Source organism: Pempheris klunzingeri, unplaced genomic scaffold, assembly GCF_042242105.1.
Source record: "Pempheris klunzingeri isolate RE-2024b unplaced genomic scaffold, fPemKlu1.hap1 Scaffold_215, whole genome shotgun sequence".
Lineage (NCBI taxonomy): Eukaryota > Metazoa > Chordata > Actinopteri > Acropomatiformes > Pempheridae > Pempheris > Pempheris klunzingeri.
The window spans coordinates 23,161-33,413 of record NW_027255118.1 but is presented as its reverse complement, the minus strand read 5'-3'; the positions used below and the strand labels follow the sequence as shown (position 1 = coordinate 33,413).

The following is a 10,253-nucleotide window of genomic DNA, read 5'->3' as shown; positions in this document are numbered from 1 at the left end:
TTTTCGTTCCGCTAAAGCATTTTCAAGCCTTCTTTCTAAAGCTCTCACTTATGTATATTTATCTAGAACCCCTCTCAATATGAAAAGTTTAAGTGATATATCCAAGCTTTTTCAAGAGAACAATTCCCTATTGTATTATATCATGTTTCGATATTATTTAAAATTTTTCCAGACTCGATCCATAAAACACTATAGTTAGTGCAACATAGTTGCACTAAGTACGGCAAACCATTGTCTATTACTTAGAGATGGTGCAGAAGTTAAAACTATTATTAACTTATGTTATCGAACCAAAAACCAGCGTTATTTTATGGATTTTGGATCTACAAGAAAATCGATAAATAAAACAAATTCTCACTTTTTTGTAAAATTCAATTTACTTATGAATGAAAAAAAACTTAGTCGACTCATTATTATTTAATGTTTGCTATTATATTTTATTTGACACGAAAGAATAAAATAAATTTTTATAATAGGATTAAATATATTATTTTAGATAAATGGGAAGTTTTTACTAAATCAAAATTTTGAGATGTTTGCAAATTTATAATTTAATCATGTGAATTTTAATAATGTATAATGTGGAAAATAGTTCACTTTTAAGCTACAAAAATTAATCTCTAATTTTTTAAATTTTATTCAGCATTATGAGACGTTTTTCTCGCGTATTACTTCACAATTCTACGCAGAGATACAAGCTGTTGAATAAGTATAACATACAATTATTATTACGGATTTGAATGTGGCATGAAGGCAAATTTTTATTTATTATGATAAAAATTTAACATTGTGAAATACAATTAAAACCAAATTGTCTGTAATTAATGAATATCTAGTCATTAATTAAATAACATAAAATCAAAATAATTTTATTTCATATTATATAATTATTTCAAGTTATACCTTAAAAAATTTTTTCCATAATATTAACTATTGAGAAGTATTATTAATCTTGATTTTTAATAATTTTCTTTCTATAATTAGCATATATTTGAATTTTCGGTTACAAAGAATAACTTTTTGCGTATTAGGAGTTTTAACAAAATTCATTTACCTTCAATAAAAAAGAGATTTGTCACTTAGTATACTAAATAGAAAATTATATTTGTCCAATTATTTTGACATCATCCGACGAAAGGAAATATTGCTGAGCGTAAATATAACGTTTGACTTCGTTTAAGATAAATTTTATTATCTTAATAGTGAATCTTTATAAAAAATGAAAATTTATGAAATAAATTAACCCTCACCGAGTTGTAAAAAACTAGTTGCAATTTCAGATTAATTACTATTTTTCCAATCAATTGGTTTATTAACAAACTTTTGAAACTTATTCAATCAATTTCTAAGCATCGAAGATTCTAGAATATTCTTGAATGGTGATCTATAAAATAATAAAAACGGCGTTAGTTCATTGTAGTTATACTTTAGTTATCCACTATTTCAATCCATCAAGTAATATTCAAGTTTTAAATTTATTTAAATCAAAATAAAAAAAGATTAGAATATGTAAGGATACTGAGTCAATTAGACATAAGGATACATTTATTTGAGAGAAATATTGCATCTCTAACGGAACTCTATATATGCTAAAAATTAAAATGAAAAAGAAGGGAAATCTTATGTCATGTCTGCTATACATCAAATAAGACTACGAGATACTAAATAAATATAGACTGGATTTTTCGTTCTCTCAAATCCAAAGGTTTCCCAGCAATGGGCCAACTTTAAAGTTTATTGAACGTAAAATTGCAAATAGGCATCCTAATAAAGACTTTGTTGCTTCAAATTACTGTCTTTACAGATTTAAGAAGCAGATTGATTTAAAAACTCTCTTTATCAGCTTATAGGGCTTTAAAAAAAAAGTTGCAGATTACTTTTGATCAAAATTTAATGGTCCTACTTAAAAAATTTAGTTTTTTTTAAATGCTTTGAGTAATGATTTTGATGAAGCTGTAAATTTTTTTATAAAAAACCTGCCAAAAAGAAGCTTTGATACAAGAAATGAATCAATCTTCCAGCGAACATAGAGTAGGAAAGAAGAATGTCGCTCACTTTTTTTTATTTTAAATTTATAGTAAAAAAATTTAATAATAAAATAAAAGGTCGGTCAGAGTCGCTAAAAGAGTATTTGAGACGAGGTGAATCAGAAGCCATCGACATTAAATATGATGCTTCATACAAGCCAATTTTCAACAAGCATTTTTTGAAATTGGCTATCATGTTTTATTGAAGAAAAAAAATAGCGCTGCTAATGGATAATGCAGATTATGTTGATTTTATCTGATATTCAATCATCATTAATAATCTTCATCCGAAGAAACACAACTTTTTTAATACATCCATTTGATCAAGGGATAATAAAAGAGCTTAAAAATCATTTAATAATGTGACGATGGACAATTAAATATGATCAAAGTCCTTAAGCTAAAATAGGTAGAGTTATAAAGGGGAATTACAGTATTAGATGCAAAATCATGCTCACAAGTGGCCTGCGGCGAAGTAAGTGATTCTGTAATACGAAATTCCTTTAAAAAAGTTATAGATATTCAAGTTTCTAACAGCTAAACAACGAAGAATGCCTGATTATTCAGGATATCTTTTTATACACTTCCATAGAAATTTTAATATAATCATAGCAATGATGAGGAAGATGTAACAGCGAAAAATTTTTCGAATATTTGAATGATGAGAGAATTATAAAAGTACTAGAAGGTGCTTTCACAATTCTTCTTTATGTAGTTAATGAAGAAGCTCTTGAATATATCCTTAATCTTATAAAAGTTTAAAGCCAATACTATGAATTTACTTCGACAAAAGAAAGAAAATGAAAATTATAGATTTTTTTATCCTAGTTTTGTTATTACCGTAATTTTTTTACATTTTTCACCCAGTACTTAAAGATTTCAATTTTTGGGGAAAACGTCAAAATTTGGAAAACTATGCCCCCACTTTACTTATAGGTGAACTGCATTACTTTTTTTTGATTTATATGAACTAAAACTTTTAGCATTGTCTTAAATATAAATATGTGTATTATAGAGTACAAATTTAAAAAAAAAAATTATTTTCAACGTGTAATATTAAAGTGTCTTTTGACTAGCGTCCGCTGAAATAGAATCACGTAAACAAACCAACAATCAGTAAAATTCATATCTTATAGCGTCCGCGTATATAGTAATTCATAACGTTGCTCTCTCTCTCTCTCTGTAATTTACGATGGTAACACCGTTCAAATATTCTGGTGGCTGTCTATTACATTTTGAGGTTTCTGCACACTGCTTACCAAAATCAGAGTTATGACCATTACCAGCGTCTCTGTTATTGTCAAGTTGTTTTTCATTTTCCAGGTCCTTTGGGTAAGTACCATATTTTTGAAGCAGGTTCAAAAAATTACAGGTTGACTCTTTTGTTTGAATTATATCGTTTAATTTTATTATAGTGCACAACCATACTTTCTCCTTTCGAATCTTTTACTTTGTAATTTACGGAGTCTTGTTCGATCTACTATTTGAAATTATCCTGTTTAAAAAGAAGAAAACTTGTCGATTCTTTTATACTTCCTCACATAAACTAACTGCCCTTATATTCGGTTTTCTTTGTAGTATTTATTCAGGGTGCTTTTTGATGCTTCTAGCCATATTTTTGTTTCATTAGAGATGTTTTTTAGGATTCTTATTCATTGTACTAACAAATCTGTTGTAAATATTATCTGTTTCAGTTTAAGCAACATTCATATCGTCGAAAATAGTGTCAAGGTGAGTTCTTGGAGAGCGACCAATCATAAGTTTATAAGGAGAGTATCCAGTTGATGAATAAGTTGAGCATCTATAATAAAACAGGATTTTTGGTAAAATTTGATCCCACTCAGAACTTTATAACAAGCTTTAATTAGCATTTTATTAAGAGGGCCAATCATGCTTTCTACCTCACCATTTCCTTCAGGGTGGTAAAAGAATGTATTTGTACAGGAAATTAAAAATATTTTGCGCACATTTTGAATTATTCTGAAATGAAATTTGAGCTATTATCGTAATGAATTTGTTCAGTGATACCAAAACGACATCGTCAATGAGTATTTTAGAGATGGTTGGACTATCTGTAGATCTTATATAAAAAGCTTTGGCCCATTTTGGAAACACATCGTCACTAACTAGAATATATCTGTTGCCAAGCCCGATTTCTCGCAAAGACGCGATCATATCTCACTGAATATCTCAAATGGTTTGGGTGGCGTTGAAATGAAGTAAACACTTTTTTGGGTGTAATGAACGGAATCAATCGCAAAGGTTACATCGCTCGATGAATTTAGTGATTTAATATTGGTCAATGGGCCAGTAAAATCTTTCTCTAATAATTTCAAATGTTTTAAAGTAACGAAAAAAGGCGCACTCACCATGAGCTTTCCTCTTAACATTTTGGGCACATATAGCTGCTAAATCAACCCAACGGGCGTTTATCAAGTTCTATAGACAACATTTGTTAATAATCAAAAGTGTTCCACTCTTGGTCTTCTCTTTTTTTGTCCTTTCCAGTTATAGCTTTAACTCTTTAGTTAATCATCTTCCTTGTAATGTTGAACTACTTCATTTTTACTGATTTCTCTTATTGATATATCACCCATTAATGTGGACATTGTTCAAGGGTTATTCACGGGGTATTTTTGACATATAATCATCATTATAGTTTCTGCTATTTGGTCTATATATGATGTCAAAATCATACTCTTACAATAATATTTTCCATCTAGCAAGTCTACGATGTGTATCTTTGAGTGAATTGATATACTTTAAATAGTTATGGTTTGTCCATACTCTGAATTCTTTACGAAACAAATAATTCCTGTATGAATTTATAGCTAGACACTTTTTCGATGACCGAGTAATTCGTTTCAGCGTCATTAAAGAGCCTGCTTTAATAAAAAGTGACATACTCACTTCCATTGGTTCTCTGGCTCAGTACTGCACTAATCGCTGTATCGGGTGTATCAGTTGCTAGTTCAAAAGGATGATCGAAATTCGGTAATTTTAAGATAGGTGGTGAACTAAGCACTTTCTGTAATTTTTTAAAAGCCATGCTTCATTCGGTATTCCAGTCGAATTATGTGTTTTTGTGGGTTAATTTGGTAAGTGGCGAGGTTATTTCAGTAAATACTTGTATGTAATGTCTATGATAATTTGCCGCGATCCCAAAAATGTTCTGAGTTCTTATATGCCTCATGCTTTTGGATGATTAGCAATCTTTACGATCTTTTGTGGATCTGTTTGAATTCCTTTCTTAAAATAAGATAGCTTAAGTACGAAATTGGTATTTATATAAACACACATTTGTTTGTGTTCAGTTGCAATCCATATTTCTTTATTCGATTCAATACTCTGTAATTTAGCACTACGCTCAGTTTCTATTTTTGAGAAAATAACTATATCATCCAAATATATTAGGTAGCCAATACCAATGAAGCCGTTGAAGAGTTTTAGCTCGTCTGTTGAAAACTCGTAGGAGCATTGGTTACAACAAAAAGTAGCACATTAAACTGACAGAGTTAAAAGGGTTTAGTGAAAGCCGTTCTCTATTTATGTTGTTCATTTAATGCAAATATGCCAATATCCAGATTTTAAATCTCTAGTGTGTAGAAATATTAAGATCCTAAGAACTGACCCAATGTCTCTGAGATATTTGGCAAGGGGAAAAAAGTATGCTTTGTATTTGTGTTTAACTTAACGTAATCTACACAAAGTCTCCAATCACTTCGGTGGCGTAGTTCGTATCCGACCCCTGTCACCGTTGTGAACGACTAGCTAGCACCACGCTGAAATAAAAATACGCACACTAACCAACAATCAGTGAAATGTATGTCCAAAAGTTTTCGCGCATATACTAATCCATAACATAAAGTTTTAAATAATTTGAAAACTGAATTCGTATATAAATTCTTTATTAAATAAATTCAACAGCAATATACACTAAAAAGAACAAAAGCTATTAAATATTTATAGAGATGAAAATAAAATATGATTAGGGGGATTTTATTTTTTGCAGCAAATTTTTTATCTTCTTTATATAACAAGATCATGAGGATTTTTAAAATGATAATATTTAAACATAGAATGGGGGACTTGAAAAATTTGTTTTTTCTAAATATATATTCGTTAAAATATCTGTTTATAAATTATATCATTAAAGTTCCCAATTGATTCCTCTTGATAAAAATATTTCAGAGCCTCATTACTCGGTAATGATATCTTTTGCTGATGCTAGTAGGACTTAAAGGTGTTGGTGTGTGAACCGTCTTCTGCCACCCTATGTCATAATATGATTCCATGAAAAATTGAGAATAACAAAAAGTAGGTACAATTCGATACACTGTGGCATCATCAGTAATAATTGCTGTTTCTAAATAAATTACAAGGGCAACAACAATAATTAAATTTTCCTGGGAAGAAATATTTCTGAATTATTGGAATTATTGTTTCTTGATCTCACTTCTCGACAGTAACCAAAAACATATTTGGTGTTCCTCGTTCAATACCTCTAAACAACCTGCTAGAAAACTCTTGTACCACGGTTATATTTTGGTAGGTTTTCAAAAGTAATAATTAACACCTTTTTGTTGAGAATCCATTAACTAAATGTCCGATATCATTCATCTGAACTTAACAATTGTGATCGACATATTGAAATTCCTTGGTTATAAAATTTTATGGGCATTTGTGTACTCAATAATATAAAGCAGCATGATTTCCTGGTTCACCATTAATAAATGTTTTATAAAATCTTAAGTACTCTAATTATCAAACCTGAAGGTTAATAATATAGAATCACTTGTTATAGAATTAGTTTTCTAAAATATTTATTGCCACATCTCCGTATTTTTTTTTTGCTGATTTTGTAGGATCTGCGTATTGGAGTGTATTTTCAACATTTTATAATCAAACAAATATTTGAATAATTTTTCCTTATTAGAACATAATTTTTTGAAATCCAATATTATGTTATCAATTTTCTAGACAATTACTAAAATCTGTGGGCGATGTTAGCAATCATGACGCATTGTGTACATAAGCGTTATTTTTTTGGTACCTTAAATTGTTTTTGGAACACTATAGCTAATTATAAAATAGAAAGGAATTATAAAGATCAAGTTTATTAAAATGTTTTTTATAAAACCTCTGAATGTATATATCAAGCAAACGTAAGTAATTCGATTACAAAATGGCAAAATTAGGCTGCACAATTTTGACGCATATGATATAATGTTATTTTTTCAAAAAAAACTCATTATATATAATATTTCATACTTTAACTACTTGATATTATTAAATTAATTACAATAATATGTTTTTATATGTCCTTTTTTTCATTTTTATTTGTAAATAACCTGATAAAGTATATTAAAATCATTCGAATGCTCCTAAAATATTATATATACTAGAGAATTAGATATTATATCACTCTAAAAAAATTAATTTATAATATCAACTTCATTTTTTTACTTTTTATGAGGTCCCTTTAAGATCCCGAAATCATCGCGCGCACGAGTATTCGTTACTGGAGATTCTAATAAATTTGCTTAGTTGGGACAAAGCGATGTGCGCATGGTATTGAATTTAAAAAAATTGAAATTACACGACTATTTTAATTCTTCCCACAACATAAAAATTTTATTGTATTTTTAAAAAAATATATTGTGATTAAGAAATAATCTTGATTATCCCTCTAATGAACAAAAAATCCGCAACCTTCGAAGTAACAGCAGCGGACAGATGGTTTAGTGGTAGAGGCTTAGGTCGCTGACCCCAAGGTCACGAGTTCGAATCCTGGTGCCGCCCATTGTTTCCGGTCTATCGTATCCCTAATCCGAACTTAGTAGGAACACTATGGTAATTGCACGTTTCTGTAAAAAAGAATTATGTTACATGCTGGTAGTGGGAGGAAGCCTGATAGGAGGGCGAAATCGAGTGCTAATGCACTAGGGTACGATAGTAAATTTCCGCCTCTGTTGAGTTGATTCCCACAGATCCAACGTCCAATAGATGGATAGGGTAGTAGGGGTGGTGGTCGCCCCAAAACGAGGATGTTTAGTGGGTTAAATTCCCACACTACCGCAAAATAATAAGTCGGAGCTGGTGTGTTGTGATGTCGATATATTATCGAAAAACTTCGCTGCCGTGCCTACAGCGTTTAATGAATTTAATGAAGCAAGTCTGACCAACTTGAACTTCACAACCCAATATACTGCGCCAGGGGTTATAACCTCTTAACTAAAAAAAAATTCAAAGTAACAAATGGGGTCGAATCGACCCCACTTTTTTATTTTCTCTTTATATCAATAAATTTATTTTAATTAATTTTTATTAAAATATTTTGAAATTCTGTCGATTGAATTTGAAGTAATTTAGAGTATAAAAACCTAATCCTCTATAATATATAATACGCTACTACTATGCCAGACAATTTGTAAGCTATAGGTATTAAATTTTTAATGTGAAAATACTTTATTATAATGTAAAATTTGCTTATAGCTAATTATTGCATTCAGTTTCCAATTTAAGTAATACTCGTTGAATTTCTATGGTGTGCTACTACAAAAACAACTATATGTTGTATTATTTATGTCGTTTTGCGCCTAAAGTCCATCATGGAATAATTAATCAATAAAAAGAAAATAGACAGCAAATAAAAAATATTTTCTAATATTACTGATGTTTGTAACATTGAGTACAGCCATTTGGCTGAATGGTCACTGCAGAAATACCGGTTGCATTGATTACAAGATGATAAAGTTTTTCTTTCGTATTTTGTTATGGACATATTTGACATCTGCATAGCTTTAAAAGAGGTTTTGGTATTTTTGAAAAGACTAAAGATAGTGATTTATTAAAATATTTTTTATTTTTTGTCTGTAGAAGGGGTTTATGTAGTTCTGCAGCGATTTCTTTGAGAAACTTCCGCCTAATGATGTATGACTTAAACACATCTTTATATATGCAAATGCATTTACAAAAGAGATATCCAATACATTAAAAAACTCTCATGGGCCATCTCCTATTAAATAGTCTAGTCGAAACTGACGCTTACCTTCTGTCAATGGTGTCAACACCACCTTTTGTTTCGTTACAAGCGATAACAATTTCTGGTTTTTTATCTCCACTTATTATGGTGTCATTTGATTGTTCCACTTGACAGAAGAATAACTGATTTATTTTTTTTTGCTCACATACGTAGTCTGTATATTTTTTACGTTGTAGAGAAAGGTAGTGCTGTAAGATTTCTACTTTTTGAAGGTAATACACAAGGGGGTAGTTCTCTTTTGCCGTGACGAATTGCTCCCAATCACATTAATTTTCTATCCAACAGTTTTTCAGATAGATTTAATGATGTGAAGAAATTGTCGGTAAGTATATTTCTTCCAGAATAGAAGAAAAGTTTAATACTAACTTGTAAAACAATATTTTCGCCAACACTTACATTTCGAAATGGTTCAATATTATAAACATAATCGGAGGTAGTGTCAACTGCAATAAAAAAAGTTTATTATATTTAGCGGGCTTCGATGGCATATATTGCTTAAATGGACATTTTCCTCTGAAAAGAACCAATTGGTAAGTTTTCATTAGGAGAAAAACATCCTGGTAAATCCGATTTCCAACACATCCAGAAATCTCCAATCCGGCTAAACTTATCCTGCTCCCTTCTCTGAGTTTTTGTAGACATATCATCTAAATTTAATGCTCGTGTAACTTGTCTGAACCACCGCAAACTAAAAAGCTCATTATATATATCTCTGCCTTCACTCATACTAAATAACTATAAAAGAGGTTCTTCTCGATCTATGTGTACACACCTTAGTAGCAAACTACCAATATACCCATTCAATTCCACCTCATCAATATCTGTCCATGTATCTACAAAATGTTGAGATTCAAGAGAATTTGTGTGTTCCAATATAATCTTAATAAGTTCGGTAGAAAAGAATAATAAAAAACAGTCACCGTTGATTTTACCTTGATTGTTGTGTAAATTTTTGAACCAGAAGAACTATTCATAATGTTTTCTGCACATACTCTTGATGCAGAAGGTTTTTTAGTGTTTCAAACAAAAGCACTCTCGCTGGTAAACGATTCATCGTAGTTTTCTAGCTCATCATTACTTTCTTCGGAAAAATCATCAATAAAAGCATCTTCAAACTCACTCCTAGAGGGTTCATCATTAAAAATAGAATTGTTACAGTCAGATTCCATTAATATCTTAAC

The 10,253-nt window shown here is 30.1% G+C and overlaps 1 pseudogene; it reads left to right on the top strand.

Annotated features, from left to right (window-relative positions):
• The first annotated feature begins 2,477 nt into the window (after positions 1 to 2,477).
• LOC139225432 (phosphatidylinositol 3-kinase catalytic subunit type 3-like) overlaps positions 2,478 to 10,253 on the top strand; it is a 30,806-nt pseudogene continuing 23,030 nt past the window's right edge.